Raw genomic sequence first — 18,113 nt, forward strand, 5'->3', positions numbered from 1 at the left:
CAAAGGGATAGCAGCATATTCAATCCTACTTGCTCTTCTTGAGTGTTGCTATAAAATCAAGCTACTGAAATCCACAATAAAAATTTCATTACCTTCTCCTAATTTTTTATGATTAATAAAAATAAAGTAGCAATTAAGAAATTTATTTTATTAATATTGCATTTAGTCGGGGAAATAGCCACGAGAGGCAAATGAGAACATTGAAAAGTCAAATACTTTAAACTATCAGTAAAATTCTTCTTATATGATTTAGCAATCAATATTCAAGAAGTATTGGCTGGGCACAGTGGCTCACGCCTGTAATCCCAGCACTTTGGCAGGCCAAGGCGGGCGGCTCACGAGGTCAGGAGATGGAGACCATCCTGGCTAACATGGTGAAACCCGGTCTCTACAAAAAACATAAAAAATAAAAAATAATTAGCCGGCCATGGTGGTGGGTGCCTGTAGTCCCAGCTACTCGGGAGGCTGAGGCAGGAGAATGGCATGAACCCGGGAAGCAGAGCTTGCAGTGAGCTGAGATCCCGCCACCGCACTCCAGCCTGGGAAACAGGGCAAACCTCCGTCTCAAAAAAAAAAAAAAAAAAAAAAGAAGTATTAAAATCAGCAACTGTCTGGCAAAAACAGTCAGAGGCCTGTTCTGTACCTCTGTTTTTCCGCCATGGAAAGGCACTTGATTATCGCAAATAACAAATAAATTTCTGATGTATTATACAATTCACAGAAGAAAACTGTAGCGGTTATTGTTTTGATTTAATTCAACCCTAATTCATTAAAATTTACTTATCATTACCTAAGGTAAAATGGAGGCCACTATGCCAAAAAGTTTGATTCCATTCAGCAAATACTAACAGGTACAAAGATGTATACATGACCATTTTTCCACTCTCATAAACCTCGAAAGCTGGAGGGAAAATAGACAGCCACACTCACATGTGTACATGGAAGAATGAAAGGAAGGCTGACCACCCACTGCTGTCAATCTTTATGGCCACAACTGGTTAAGAGGGGTTGATCCACTTCAATTGTGTGCATGTTCCCTCTTTTTAAAACTAGCCATTGTAAAAAGTATGAAACTACAATAAAATAATAAGTAAATCATGTTCTATTTTCAACAGTATAGCTGACCAGACATATTTTTAAAGCTCCAGATACAAAATATGTAGTTTCTGATTAAAATTATTATGTAACAAACACTGTCAAACGTTTTAATGAATAACTGAACTTCTGGAAAAGTAAGAGAGGAATCGAATATGCAAACAAATAATAATGGGTGATTTTAAGATTGGGAGTATGAGAAAAACACTTTGGCAACAAACGAGAGAAAACCCTAGTATTTAAAGAAGATAATAATTTTATAGGTGTATTTGCATGGTATGGAGTCAAAGTACACACAGTAACACAGGCACAATTACCTATTAAAATGAATATATTTTATGATTATCTAATAAAGATGCAACAGCATGATTATAGTTGGTATGTCTTGCTGAATTTTGAGAAAACTTTCTCAATAAAATTTTTGCAGTAAAATATGAACCTTAATATCTTCCAAGGTCACTGAGGTTTTACTTTTACAGATATACTCAGTTTTCCAAAATGAGCTTTAGAATTCTACTCTATATTTTTATACTCAGTTTTAAAATTCTACTCTATATTTAAAAATCACAGTCATAAAAAAAGGTGTCATAAATTTCTCCTATTCAACAAGGTATTCTATTTTAGAGCACATTCATTATTTTTCAACCTAAGCTGCATATAAAGTCTTTAAATATGACCTTTGAGAGAGAAATCAAAGATTTTATCATTTACAGATGATATTTCTCATATGTGATGCTTCTTATAGATGATGCCTCAAGTCTTATTTTAACAGTTATAGATAAGAGACATGATTGTTATATGCCCAATTATGACAGCAGAAAAAAAATGGAAGTGTCCACCGTGTGGCTGTAAAATACACTTGGCCCTACGTGTCCATGGGGATTGATTCCAGAGCCTCCCTTGGTACCAACACCTGTGGATCCTCAACTACCTTACATAAAATAGTGTATTTGCACACAATCTAGGCACATCCTCCTGTACACTTTAAATCATCTCTGGATTACTTACAATACCAAATACAATATAAATATTATGTAAATAGCTGACACACTGTATGTGTTTAAGTTTTTTTATGTTTTAATATTTTTTATCTGTGGTTGGTTGAATCTGTGGATGTAGAACCCATAAATGCAATGAGTCTACTGTGTATCTTTTTTTTTTTTTTTTTTTTTTTAGACAGAGTCTCACTCTGTTGCCCAGGCTGGAGTGCAGTGGTGCAATCTCGACTCACTGCAAGCTCCACCTCCTGGGTTCATGCCATTCTCCTTCCTCAGCCTCCCGAGTAGCTAGGACTATAGGCACCTGCCACCATGCCTGGCTAATTTTTTGTATTTTTAGTAGAGACGGGATTTTCACCGTGTTAGCCAGGATGGTCTCGATCTCCTGACCTCGTGATCTGCCCGCCTCGCCCTCCCAAAGTGCTGGGATTACAGGCGTGAGCCACTGCACCCGGCCAACTGTGTATCTTTTTAATCAAGATAAGTTTATGACATACCTCTTAGGTAATACATCAATATTTATAATTGAATCTCACAGTAATTGTCAAAAAATAATTTAAAAATGCTAGAATAATAAAATCTTGTCTGGAAAGATCTAATGGTCCCTAACTTTATTTATTTGCATATGGTTGTTCTTAAACTATTCATTTTAAATTTACTTCCTTCCTTATTTGACACTTTAGTGAGGTAGCAAAGAAAGGATCCAAACATTCAGTGCTTTAGGACACCTATCCTCAAAAGTTCATGGTTGAACATTCTTTTATCTTTCAGGCATAAAAGAATCATCTATGCATGCAGATAGTAGAGCAAAAGTCTACTTGGCTACAGACAGTCAGATACATTTGTTCATATCATGTGCTGTAAATCCAGGGAAGTCACGAGGTTTCCTTTGCATTGCTCACTTTTGATCCACTACCAATAAAGTCAAAGGTTAACTGAGGTCAACGTTTCACTTCTAGAAAGCTGTCCTTCAGAAATAGTCACACAAATGCACATACATACATGTACAAAAATGTTTGTTGGAACATTATTTGTAAAACTAAGGGAGCTGGAAAAACCAAAATGTCCCTTAATGGCCAATGTTTAAATGAATTGTTTTACATGCATCCCATGATATATGATGAAGATATGAAAAAATATTAACATAATTCTGTTTGAACTGTTGAAATGTTTTGGAGTCAGATAATGATTTTATATAGTCATATTATTATAATATAATACACATATACATGTATACTTATGTAGACACACAGAAGAATAACATAAGATTATTAAGAACTACTATTGTTAATAATTTAATGGGTGACTTTCACATATTTTACATGCTTTTATATTGTGCAAGTTTTGGCAATGAGTCTAGTTTGCTAAAATAAAGGCCAAAAAACTGGTTTACAATTGAGCAAGAAAAAACATTCCCATAGCTGGAAAATATTCTTCAAGAACTATTTGCAGCATGGTATATTATGATATTTTGATATGAAGTCACTCTTATCCAAACCCATTGATAAAACTGGCCATCCTACTGGAGAGGCTGAAAGAGAAATCCATGCATCTCTAGATTGTATAACTTATGGCATGTATGTGCGCATAACACTATTTATTGCTGTAACCAAATTACCATGTGATACACAAGTTTCATTGTGGTCATCAAATTGGCAATTTCTAAAAATGTGGATTATATTCCTTCTAAAATGCTAATTTATCTACCATATTTCTTAAAAAAATACGACATATGTACATATAAGAAAGAGCATTTTGGCCATGTAATTTTAGAACTGTCTAGGGCAGAAGCAGGTGCAAAAGACGGGGAGGGATGGGGTTTGCAGTTGGGTCAGGGGATGGTGAAATGAAGTGAAGGGCAGGCAGGGACAACTGGTCAGGAGGCAATTACAGCACAGTTTCTGCTGTACATATTCTAATATTGTGGACTTATTTAGAAAGTGCCATGGCATGGATATTATGTAAGTTTCCAGTATGACTTTTAATTACTAAGAAATTATTGATAATTTATTATATGTTGGCTTCATTGATGTCTTATTTTGACTTTTTGTAGCCACTGTAGAGACCTCAAAAATAAGCTCTCTAATCAATGTGCCATTTGGGAAGAAATGTTTCTGTTTTGCTATCTGAAGAATTAGATCTCTTCATTCATAGAGGAGCAGGGGATAAAATGAAAATATAACATAAGTACCCTTCCTAAAACATGGGGTATCCCTGTGACACTTAGAATTATTCAAGTTATTTATGCATTATGACATCTCATCCGAATGTATTATTTTCTTTGAAAATGGCAGAGAAGAAAAAGAGAGGAATATGTTTTTGTCTCTCCAATTATTAAAATAGTCAAGAAAAAAATGTATTAACCTATTCTGTATATTGCTGTGAACTTACCAACAGTACTTGTTCTGTGATTCATCTAGTGCTAAAATACAGGCTCCAAAGTAATCATAAATACTTCAGATATAGCCAGGTGCATTGGCTCACGCCAGTAATTTCAGGACTTTGGGAGGCTGAGGCAGGCGGATCACTGGTCAGGAGTTCGAGACCAGCCTGACTAACATGGTGAAAGCCCGTCTCTACTAAAAATACAAAAATTAGCCGGGCATAGTGGCGGGCACCTGTAATCCCAGGTACTCGGGAGGCTGAGGCAGGAGAATTGCTTGAACCTGGGAGGTGGAGGTTGCAGTGAGCTGAGATCGTGCCATTGCACTCCAGCCTGGGCAACAGAGCGAGATTCCCTCTCAAAACAAACAAACAAACAAACAAACAAACAAACAAACTTCAGATAACACTGGGGCTGTGATGGTTAATATTGAGTGTCAACTTGATTGAAGGATGTGAAGTATTGTTCCTGGGTGTCTGTGAGTGTGTTGCCAAAGGAGATTAACATTTGTGTCAGTAGACTGGGAGAGGCAGACCCACCCTCAACCCAGGTTGAGGGTGGGTGCCATCTAATCAGCTGCCAGTGTGGCTAGGATAAAAGCAGGCAGAGGAACATGGAAAGACTAGACTGGCTAAGTGTTCTGGCCTCCATCTTTCTCCCGTGCTGGATGCTTCCTGCCCTTGAACATAGGCCTCCAAAGTTCTTCAGCTATTGGACTCTTGAACCTATACCAATAGCTTGCCAGGGACTCTCGGGCCATTGACCACAGTCTCAAGGCTACACTACTTCCTAACTTTTGAGGTTTTGGGACTGGGACAGGCTTCCTGGCTCCTCAGCTTGCACACGGCCTATTGTGGGATTTCACCTTGTGATCATGTGGGTCAATATTCCTTAATAAACTCCCTTTCATAGATACATCTATCCTATTAGTCCTGTCCCTCTAGAGAACCCTGACTAATACTGGGGAGAAACAGAAGCATGCTCCTCTTTTGCTGCTTTTTTCCTTTTCAACCTGGAATTTGTCTTTTCTATTCCCAAGCACTGCTCACTTTCCCACTTTTCCTGAAATGCCTTCATCCTTTCCTCTTGAATGAGCATACCTTCCTCAAGGATCAGTTCGAACACAACATCCTGTATGAAGCTTTCTTTTGTGTTTACTTTCACCTTACATATATTCTCCCTCTGGAATACCAGAGTATTCATTATTTGCTTCCCTTGTGTACCACAGGCTTTTCTGTTTTTACACTGACTGATCTTTTTCATGAGTGTAGGTCTAGATTCTTCAGCTCCAGGGTCCTGGAAAGTAAGAACCATTTTACTCATCATCTCTAACATTGGGGTTTTGGATACACCTGGAATTTGATAACGAATTCACCTGTTTGCTTTGTTAACTTAGAATACAGGAACTTTAATTCCAGTAAGCTCCTTAGAAGTCTCACTCTGATTGCATTTCATGTATGGCAAGTGTTCTCTGAGTTCTCCATCAAAATTAAAATAAAACACAAGGTCAGCATTTTAATTACTCTCTAAGTCACCCAAGATACATTTATATTGTAATATAATTTCAACAAATGGCGGTTGTTTCTCTGAAGAAAACAGGACATATGTCTCATAAAATACCATGGCACTGCCTAAGAGAAGGTAGAGGGAAGGACCATTGAAACAACAATTTGCTTATGGGAAAGAGAGTCCAAAAGAAAGTAGCAGAATTACAGAAGCAGACCATCTCAGATTTAGATTCTCATAGTCTTCATTTTCACTCCATTCAGCAGACACCCTTCCACCCTGCTCCATGCCCCAATGGTTTGTACTGATTTACATACCAAATTCTACCCAAATAGTTCTTCTCATTCTCCCACATCCAAGGGGAAACAAAAGTGCAACTTTTCCCAACCATCTGGTTTCATTGGCTGTTGGCTCCAGTGATGACAGCAGGGCCCTACACTGTCCCTGCACCTGCTTCCTATGCCTTGTATGTGTTTTTCCCTGTATATGAACAAGGAGTGTTAGGAATAGGGATAAGGACGTGGTCTCCCCACAGTCATCCACTGGGACCCTTGCAGCTCCCTCCCTACCCTTTATGAGAGACAGTTTCTACTCCCTTCTTCTCTCAAGTGTTGCTCCTTTGGGCACACTCTATTGACTACTTTTCTCAATAAGAACATTCAGAACTGAACAAAATATTTCTTTTCTGAAATTAAGGGACAGTACAGGATAACAACAGGCATATAAGTTATTATAGTAATTCAAATCCCTAACATTGTCAATGGAACAAGGACTAAATTTCCCTTTTCAAGGGTATAAACTGGAATGTTAACAGCCAAATACTAAACAAAATACTTTTGATGTGGTCCAAACACAAGATAGAAATTTAACTATATTCATATTATCATCCAGAAACTGTACTTTTAAGAATTGTGTTAGTTTTTAGCTCCTGCCCCACACTACTGTTGGAATAAGCTGGATTTCTATGTCATTCGTTCACAAATTGCTGCCAAGTTCTGATCTTTCTCATACTGATACTTGTACGATTTACTAGAACTAATACTTACCAAAAATATGCTAGATTATTTGAGAGAGAAATGTAATAATGTCTTCAACATACTTTAAAATGGGTTAGAGAAAAATATACATACAGAGAGAGAGAAAATGTAGCAGAATATTAAATGTAGGTGTTTATTGTGTTATTTAATCAATGTATCTGTAGGCTTGAGATTTTTCATAGTACACAGTCAAGAACAAGAGATTTAATAGTGATGGGAGGCACTACCCAAGTACGTATATGGGTAGAGACAGATCCTACCATGGAAGTTTTTTTTGTTAACAGAAGGTAGACAATTTTGAAATGAAGTGTATAATGTCTATGCCTGTGTTCTTTTGTATACTCACAAGTATAAGACATATTCTCTAAGAAGTTATTAGGCAAATATTGATCATATGTTTCCTTCTTTCAGGGTCCCTAATTTCATACCAGTTTGAAAGCTTTCTGGTTTTTTTAAATGAGGCTGTCACATTTTCCTGAAACACAAATCAGAGCACATCATCTGCTAAGTGTCAAGTGGCCAGCAGGGTACAATATCTAAACTTACTATCACCCAGGAAAATAGAACAAGAGGTTCTCATTAGAGACCCAAGAGGGGCACTCACGTTTGAGAGAAGAGGCCAGAAGAGCTGAAATGTGAAAGGCAAACAACACTACAGGCCCCATCATTGGAAAGTTTGTCATCTGAACATTATATTTGAACTCGGCTATCATTAATTGAACACATGTGGAAAGCACTCTTCAATTCTGCATATAGCATTTTGTATTCATACAGCCAGGTACTGAACAAAACACTTTTGATAGAGTCCAAACACAAGACAGAACGTTACCGTATTTTATACTATCTTCTAGAAACTGTACCTCGAAGGTTTGTGTTAGTTCTTAGTGCCTGCTCTACTACTCTTGAAATCAGCTGAACTTAGATGTCATTTATCCACAAATTGCTGCCAAGTCTGAGCTTACTCAGTTTGATACTTGTTCTGTTTACTAGAACTAATGATAAACAAAAATGTACTGGATTATTTGAGGGAGAAATGCATTAAATGAATTAAATGAGGGAGGATGTTAATTACTATAAAATTCTTAACGAAATTGGAGATTTCCTGGGGTAATAAGAATTCACATTTCAAATCAATGATCTAAAGATACTTGAAGAGCCAAGGAATGAACTAATAAAACTAGGCATAATTACAGCCTAATTTCATGATAGAAACTACTAAAGAAATTCTCAGGGAATTCTCTTTTAGTCAATAAAATGAACACGATTAAATCAATAAAGATTATTTCCTCATATAAACTATTTGAGAGTTGTTCAACAAATACTACATAGGAAACCAAAGAGAGATACACATACCTAAAGCCTTCATCCAGTGCTGCTCAAATACAATTTCCCTCTTATTTTTTCCCATTGACCCAGGAGAGTTATAAATAGTAAAAAAGGATGTGAAAAAAAGCAATCCCAAAACCTATAAATCACTGGACATAATGCTTCTGAAGACAGGTTCATTGAGAAGAAGAGATTTAAGGTATGTAAACATCTGTATTCTTTTGAAAAATGTATCAGTACTTGGGTGACAGGTTTAGATCTTGAAAAAATAGATATTTGAAAAGTATAATATTTTAGAATTCATGTAATTCCTTTCGAGGACAGCACCTTTGGATTACAAAGAGTGTCCTGCCCTTGCAGGCAGCCGACTTCTTAAGTCTAATTTGATGTCTCATGCACACAAATAACCTTTCTTATCAAATCCACTCATCAAAGGCGGTGATTAAAAAATAAAATATTCCAAACTGGCATGCAATGTGCTATAAAGAGTTATGATACAAAGGTTTAGAATTTCTGATTTCCCTTACCAAATGTCTGACTATATCCTTAACCATCTGAGCATATTTTTTCCCGTGTGTAATGTAAAAGAAAATTAAATTAGATTAAGAGTTATTTTGGCTGCAAATGTATATAATCCTGCCTTTAAAAGCAGTTGTATTATTAAATTAATCTAATTATTTTAATATATTTTAAGCAAGTTATTCATTCTAACAGTAAGAACTCTATTATTTTGATACCTGAACAGTATCAAACCATCCCAAACATTTAGCATAATCTTTCTCAGAGGAGTGAATAAAGTTCAGATACTTTTTGACAATTGTATTAGTTCTATTTATAAATACACCTCACTTGCAACATGTGGAGCTGCGAAGTTTTGCATTCAATATCATAAGGTTGTGATTATAGATTTATATGGGAATCCTTAATGGACTCACCTAGTAGAAATTCTCTGGCAGCAGAGACAACCACAGAGACCCTCTCCTGGGTCAATTAATACAAGTGTTCTTCTAATGAGCCAAGAGGTATTTAGAAGCTCAGGGATCAATTAATTTGTAAGTCAATAAACAATTTAGGAAAGTAACTAGAGAATTAAAATGGACAATTTTTTTTTAGAATACTAGTCATTTTAATATGACTTTCAAAATTATTTTTATGCAATGCTTGAAACTCTCGCTAATGGCATTTGCAGTCAGAGAAACTGAGTCGATAAAAAGTCTAGTGAAATAAAAGCCATCTTTGTCTTCTATTTCAATTTCTGAAAAATAAAAATATGTACACTTGAACTTTCAATAACCTACCGTGAACTGAGACCTCAAGGAGTCCCACAGTTTAATAACCAGGATGAAGAATTAGGGTCTTCTGCATTAACCTGACTTTACTACCTGTTTCACAAATATTTGCTCAGGAAGATAAAGCTGTAAGCCAGTAAATAACTTCATGGTTGGCTTCAGGAGCTTTCCCCAAACCAACAGACTGCTCAAACGGCACTCCTCTCAGCAAATTGCTCTTCTATAGAAAAAATGTTTGTTTATCAATATTTGCTTCAAGACCCTCACCTCTAGGAGTCCACTAATCCTAAATCACAAAATCAGGAACTTGGGCCAATCCTACTAAGGTCCCTACAGGGCAAGATTTATCTTAAATCACTTGAGTCCAGACCTCAAAAAGCCCACAAATATCCATTCCTAAACTCTCCTTTCTGAAAATTACTGAAAGTCATCTTCTTGTGATCTTCCTTACTGGAAGCAATAAACTGAGCTTTGCTTGATCAACAGGTTACTCTTGGTAGTTGCTCAAGACAACCTTCATATCTCCTCCATGTGACTAAACTTTAGACAAGCTTCTTGATTCCAGGACTCTTTTCTTTTTTAAAAATAATTTTTAAGAACATTTATTTTAGGATTGATGTAGGGCAGGAAGCTTTAGAAAACCTGTAACTAATTTTTTTTCCTGGGCCTTAAAGGTGTATGTCTTCTTCCAACCTGCTGCCAGGTTTTCAACCCAAGAATGTCTTTCTCAAGGACCTACAAGCCATTCCTTCGAAAAGTAATCGTCAAAGAAGATGGAACTTCTATCTCCCAGTCCTTATAGGAGAGTAGAAGTCTAACTTCAGCAGGCGCCTTGCTTCAAAGTATAAATGCCTCCTGTCACAGAAAGTGTATGACTTCTCTGGAGAAGGTTAGCACACTCAGACAACCTACCATCCTGCTCCCTGCTTTCTGCATTTAAAACTCTCCGACCCTTTGTCTTAGCAGACTTGAGCTCCTAGTTGGGTTTAGTCTGTCTAACTCTTCTTGCAGTAGCCTTAAATAAAGCCATTCTTGCTGTATAACTTTTCTGGTGCAATTTTTGCCTCGTCATGATCCCTCAGGGAGTTGGCAGTCAACACTCATTTTCTCACATAAGAAATGTGCATTTTTGATGTGCACAGAGTATTTGCAAAACTCAAAATACTTGTTGAAATGAATGTTGAGATTCCTAAATGTAATTTTTATTTCTAGTTGGACCTTATCTTTTTCTTAGAGAATTCAACAAAATCTAATTATGTAATTTGGTTAGTTAACATTTAAAAATGATTCAAAACAAAAATAGCTAAAAAATAAAATTTACAAATAAAATATAACATATCAAACAAGAAAAAAGTCAGTGTTGAATATTTTTAAATAACAGAGGTTGTTCTTTGTATTAATTTACTATTTAGAAAAACACTGTGAGGTTGGTGAAGTTACTATTTTCATAGTACAGATTTTTCTGAAAGTCAAAACAAAAACAAAGGGGACATAGAACTTACTCAATGTCACCTAAAAGAGTTCAACAAAGAGAGTCTGGTTTTCCATTCTGTGTTTAAACCACTTTGCTGTACTTACTCGCTGTTAGGGATAAATGCTTATATTTGTTTTTATCATTTTTTTTTGCATAACTAGGAAAATTAAAGAAACAGCCTTTTTTGATTTTCACTAAAACCTCAGATTTGTGCCACTTCAACACAAAACGTCACTATTATATAATGTATTATAGAGTTGTATTGTGTTAAAAATACATATCTGAGAAATATGTGGAATGTTTAGAAAGAAATGTGCTTGTTCCAGATCCTAAAATAAAATAATTTCTGACTTTCCATGAAAGTAACAGTTCAAAAGTATCTTCAGGGTTTCATCATGCAGAGCACCTGGCAAACCAGGAGAATTAAAAATTCTTCACATCAAAGTTGCTTTTTAATTCAAATGAATGCAAAGTGCCAAAGGAATGACTTACACTGTCAGTACCAACCTTCCTTAGAAGATGCCCTTAAAGTCAGACCATTAAACCAGATGAGAGGCAACTGCTGCATGTTCTGATCCCGCTGTCCTCTCTCCCTGCCCAGACACTCTAGTTTTTCAAAGTTTTTCCTGAATATTGGAAACATCTGCATTGGCAGTGCAAAGCCCTCAAGAGAGCCATCAGGGTCTGACTTCTGGGAATTTTGAAACTCCTGGCATCATAACTATTACCCTCTTAGGATCGTTTTGCCCCATAGTATCTCTGTTTTACTTTTACAATCACGTTAAAAATGCCAATCTTACATTCATCTCCTGTATTTTAAAATATTTTTGTTTCTGTTACATATCTATCAAAGAAGACTGATTCTCATTCTGCTTTAACTCCTCCACAATAACTTTTTTGATAGGTACATTTGTTGCTGGCACATAACCTATACGTATCCACCTTCATAATTGTGAATTTTGTCCTTTGGAATTAGAATGGTTAAACAGTTAATTTCTAAACAAAGTACTGGGTGAAATTTTAAGTGAGATTTGCTCTTGGAAAAAAAATGTAAGGAGGAGGAGCTAATGTCTTTTGTCTAATTACATGCACCACTAATTAATATCCAGACTTTCAAGAAAGATATTATGCTCCTATAGTTTTAGCCTATTGTAAAACAATATTTGAGACTCATGAAATGTATGACAGACATATATTAGAAACTTGCCTGTAACTTTTTAGAAATTTAAGTAGATTATATTTCAAGAACTCAAGAGGAAATTAATATAGAAGAAATGGCTTTTTTTTTAAAGTCACACACAGTTATTTCCATTCAGTTTCTCTCTCTGCAATTTGTACCTTCACGAAAAGTGGTTGCAATACCAATAATGAGATTGACACTAGGAAGATGGGTCATTTAAGTAATTTCTGGCTTGATATAGGAAAGGGGAAAATATGTTTCAAAGGATCTGATTTCAAAAAATAGAACCTAAAATACTATCAGTAGAGGGGATCACTCACTCATGATTTGGAGACAAAAACTTTAAAGCCAAATTTAGTTATTAAAACCTAACATTTTTAAGCACCATTTCTGCTAGTATTAAACCCATTTTATAGTTGAGGCCCAATGAGGTCAAGTAAACGTACCAAGAACACACAGCTAATGAGTGGAGGAGCTGGATTTTGAAACTTGGCACAGTGACTTCAGAGACCCCTTTTAATAGTAAAACAAGTAGTACCTTTCAGGTGGTTAAACTTACTCATTAGCTTACGCTCTAACTTCTTCATTTATTAAGTCATTCATTATCTCAGTAACTCCAGCATATCTGCCTTGCAATATTTTGACTCAAACTGATTTTTCAGTAAAATTCCAAATTGCTACATGTCTTGGACGTTTCAAGTCCTTAACAGGGGTGTCCAATCTTTTGGCTTCCCTGGGCCACAGTGAAAGAAGAATTGTCTTGGGCCACACATAAAATACACTAACACTAATGACAGCTGATGAGTTGAAAACAAAATATCCCTCAAAAAATCTCATAATGTTTTAGAAAGTTTACAAATTTGTGTTGGGCCTCATTCAAATCTGCCCTGGGATACATGCGGCCCACGGGCCGTGGGGTTGGACGAACTTACTATAGAACATTTAAATCTGTTTATACTAAAGAGCTGTTTTAGTTTTTATTCTAGTCTAAAATGAAACATTGTAGAATATGGATAGAGTTATATGAGACAAGGAAAGTCTAAAGCTCGAATGAAGCAATAATATTTGCTAAAAATAGTATTTCGACTAAATCTCTAATTTTAAACAAAATATACTGATGAAGGCTTTCTCATATCGTTTGGCTAATACTTCTATGAAACCTACTATAATCTTTAAAAATATTCCAAAGTAAAACAAATTGGGTTAAAAAAAAAAACTGTGATCGTTTGATAACTGAAATAACCCAGGACTTTATTGAACAAGATCAAGATTTGAATATGTTAGTCCTTTTGACAATCTGAAGAGGTTTTGAGGCAGCCCTGGCTTTTTGAGGATGAAGATTTTCTTTTACTAATTACTTTTAAACTGCTTTGACAAACATATTACCACTGGATTGATTGCTAAGAGCTTAATTAGTGAAATTAAAGAGCAGTTCTATTATAATGTCATTGAGATCAAGATGATGACGCTGAAAGATTCCGTATCATGAAGAATCTCCCTGAGACTGAAAACTGCCCATCCCTAAAATGCCTAATAAATGACATACTGTCTTGAAACAGTTTGCTAACAATACATCTTGTCACAATAATAAATCTCAAGTGACTTAATAGTCTAAAATTCTTTCCTACAGCCCTTTCAAACTCAAATGAAAGTTATTTTCTTTGCTATTAAAAATAAGTTATTATAAAAGCAATTAAACTAAAATCAATTTTTTACTACTCTCCAAAGCATGTAAACAGGTACTGAACTTGACTTTTTATAGTTGAGTTTGTTAGTTAGTTAAAAACTATCTATTAAGCACCTACTAGATGAAAGGTACTGCTCTCAGAGGACAAAGGATGAAAAGACACGGTGCCTTCTGCCCGAGAATCTCCTGGTGAAGCAGGGTAAGTGAAAATCCAAGGGGGAGGGGTGTGTGAAGTGTTATGAGGGCTTCAAGGGTGAACTGGGTGCATCTAATTAACAGCATAAGCAACACTTCTTGGAAAAGGTGATATTTGAAGGGCCCCTGGAGGACAGGAAGTTTTTGAGAGGACTCCTCTGCTCCAATATACTGTAGTCTTTAAGTGTTTTTACCCGATCAAGGCATAGAAATATCATAAGCTTTAGTAGAAATAGAGGAAGTTGACTTAACTCATGAGGGAAATATTCTTTTATCCCTAATTCTGCCCTTTGCATGACATTGATTACCTTAGTGTGATGGTTAAGTTTATGTGTCAACTTGGCTAAGCCATGGTACCCAGAGAGTTGGTCAAACACCTATCTAGATGTCACTGTGAAAGTATTTATTTTATGAGATTAACATTTAAATCATGGACCTTGGGTAAAGCAGATCACCCTGCATAATACGAATGGGCCTCATCCAATCAGATAAAAGCCTTAAAAGAAAAGACTTATCTCTCCTGAGAAGAAGGAGCTCTGCTTCCAGATGGCCTTTGGATTCGAACTGCAGCATCAGCTCTTTCCTGGGTTTCCAGCCGCGGCCTCCCCTGCAGATTGAGGACTTGCCCGCCCTCACAGTGGTATGAGCCAATTCTTTACAACAAATCTTTCTGTCTCTGTCTATGCACACACACACGTCCTATTGGTTATGTTTCTCCAGAGAACCTCGACGAATACACTCAGGGGCCTCGTTGAGGATGTTACTCCTCAATGAAAAGCAATTTATAACATGCTTCCATATCGACAGCATAGGAGAAAACTCAGATATAGTTTGGTGAGCATTGGAATTAAAAACAAGGGAAGAAAGGGAGAAACTGCAATAACTGCTATTTTAAGAAATGTAGAAAGGCACATTCTGCAGAACATATGAGAAATAAACATAGCTTTCAGCAATATAATAAAAATAGCCCATTAAATTAATTTTCAGCAATAGCATGGGAAGTGGCCTTGAATAGTTGTCCTGGGTAAACAGAAATATATTTTGGCCTGGCTCAGGATGAGAAACGGATAGAGGTCATATGCAGAAGGGAAACTGTGAGGCTTTGACAGTCAAGGGGAAGAATATGAGAAAACGCAGTCCCAAAGCAGTTCCCTAGCCATACTGGCAATGTGCACTATGAATAATAAATTTTAATATGTAAATCACAAGCTACTTCTTCCCCTTCTCAATTAACACTCTGTCATCCTCCTGGCCTCAGCCCCATGTAACTCTCCCAGAGAGGCCTTCCCCAACTCCATGCCAAATGTAAGCTGTCTAAATGCCCTCCCAGAACGATGCAACCCTGGTAGTACTTTGGGGTGTTGGAGTTTTACGTTTATTGGGTGGGATTATCTGAATGATGTCTACCTCCCAAATACCTTGTGAGCTCCCATATGTAAACACAATGCACTGAGTATGTCTGTTTTTATTCACCTAGCATCATGCCTGCACATAGGAAGAAATCACTATCCATAAGTTAAATGAACAGATGAATTAATATTGTATGACCAGCAAAATGAATGCTTTAAGCTAAGTTAGGTAAAATTCACATAAATCTCATTAAAAGTCCCAAATTTCCGTGATTCAAAGACAACTTTATTCCTCATGTCTTATATCTGAAATCTAGAAGTATAATAAAGTCAGTGGCTTGTCACATTTTAATTGTGTTTTTCTCTTTTGTAGTCTTAAAATTGATAGCACATTAGATTTGGTAAAATGAAATGTATGTTTGGTTTTCATATAATCAGATTTCCATCTATAATAAATCTGATTTTAATAAATCTGATTTGTATATGTTATAGAAATCTATAAAGAGTATTTTTTATTTTTTAACCTGCATACAAAACTGTAGGCCTTTTGAGGAAGAGATCACTAGACAAAATAGACTTCAGATTATTTTAGAATAGGAATAATTTCTTAAACTGTACAATTTTGGTTCTAAGAGCTTTGAACCACTGACTCTTATTAGATGTGAATAAGATTTACATAGAAAGGAATCAGAGCTTCAAGTGGGAATCTGATATTTAATCTCTTACACTTGTGACATTACTATACTATAGCATTAAAACTAGTATTCAAAAGGTCAGCAATTTGCATTAAATATAAATTAATATAATATTAAATTTTAAATTAATAGCATTAAATATAATTGCTACATAAATGTAATAGTTAAAAAAGCTGTAGAGATAAAAAATATTATTTTAAAGCAAATATATAAAATTTTGTAAGATTCACATAAAAATTCTAAGGAAAAGGTACTATTGGTATTACTATCATAATTTTCACAATTTTGAAGATTAAATGTTTTAGTCACCGTTAAACAGCAAGTAAATGGAAAAGTCAGCATTAAATGTAAATTTTCTAAATGTAAAGTCTTGTTCTTTGTCCACCAGATCACTATAGCACAGTATAGATGGTCAAAAAAGAATGAGAAAGTCATCATTCATGATAGCTTGTTAACAATAGGATGGTAATTGAAATAAATGAAAAATATGCCCAATATTTCAATATATTATAGTAATTCTAAAAAAAGTGAATTATCTATTTTTCCTGCATATTCTGTATTCAATATGAAATTGAACTAGTTTTGTGTCTATTTTCCACTCTTTTGCTTTATAAATACTTTCTGGCAAATTACTTTGGGGAATGGTCATATTTTCAATCATGAGAACATATTAGATATCTGAAACTGAAATTATTCTTTCATATAATGAAATCCCCATAAGGCCTTGACAAGGAGAACTAGTTTGGCAGGGGAAGAGTATATGCTCTGAAGTGAGAGGGACTTTCTTCTTTTTTTCTTCTCCCTCCTCCAGCTTAAGTAAAGAACAATCGAGACTTTAACAGGGCTTTTTACCACCCATCTTTGGATTCCCAGTGCCATCCAACACATATTGTTGAACGAATGACCATATGAATACATGTCCCCAATTCCTTGGTAGTTCTGAGTGCAATCTAGTACACTTGTCATTATGCAAAGCAGAGAAAGATAAGGAGGAATAAAATCCAGAAGATATTCTGATATGTGTACAGAGTTCTACATGGTAGCATAAGGGTACTACGAAGTTCCTGAGAACATCTCCTTTTATGGACCACAGCAGGCAATACTTATTGTTTGAATCAGAACTCCAAGAACATATAAGCAGGGAAAGCCAGCAGAGAAACTCTAGTTCATAGACACGGTAATCCATTTTTTGCTGGAAAGCCTCTCAGAGAAATCACTTTTGCAGAGTATTTGTCTTTAGGGTATTTCCAGTGTTCAAAGTACTTGACCAGTGGAACACAATGGGATATCAAATTCTACTTATGTTTATAACCTCACAGGACATGATAGCCTCATAAATGCTAGGTAACTCACATAAGGCTTGAAAAGACCTGATTTTTCAGCAAACTTCCTAAATGTACAGCTATGACCTAAGTGTTATGAAGTAGGGCTGCATTTGAAACTCCTATCTTCCCAATGATAAAGGCTCCAGAGCTGCTGTGCATGTCTGTGATCGTTTTGGAGATGAAGACAGTGCCTTTCACAGTTGCCTCTCTTCGTGATTGCCAATTAGACTCTTTAGTGTCACTCACTTTAACGATTGCTCATTAGTCACTTTACTGGCCCTTCTGCTAGAGCCTCAGCAACCTCAATACTTGGATCCCATCAGTTCTTTTCCTGTTTCCCAGCATTCTAAAGTTTCAGACTTATGCAGTGACATCAGTCCTCATGTTTTGTAAGGTGCTAAGCAGTTTTGCAGGGCAGACATCTCAATGGATGGCAACACATTTTAAACAAGGACTCTACCTTCCACCACATTAATTATATCCATTCCCCATGTCTCATTTACCATCAGATATTCAACAATATAACTGTAAGTAGGTTGGGAACTGAACTGCTTGGGAACAGGCAGAGGTCATG

Source organism: Hylobates moloch, unplaced genomic scaffold (genome assembly GCF_009828535.3).
Source record: "Hylobates moloch isolate HMO894 unplaced genomic scaffold, HMol_V3 SCAFFOLD_4, whole genome shotgun sequence".
Classification (NCBI taxonomy): domain Eukaryota; kingdom Metazoa; phylum Chordata; class Mammalia; order Primates; family Hylobatidae; genus Hylobates; species Hylobates moloch.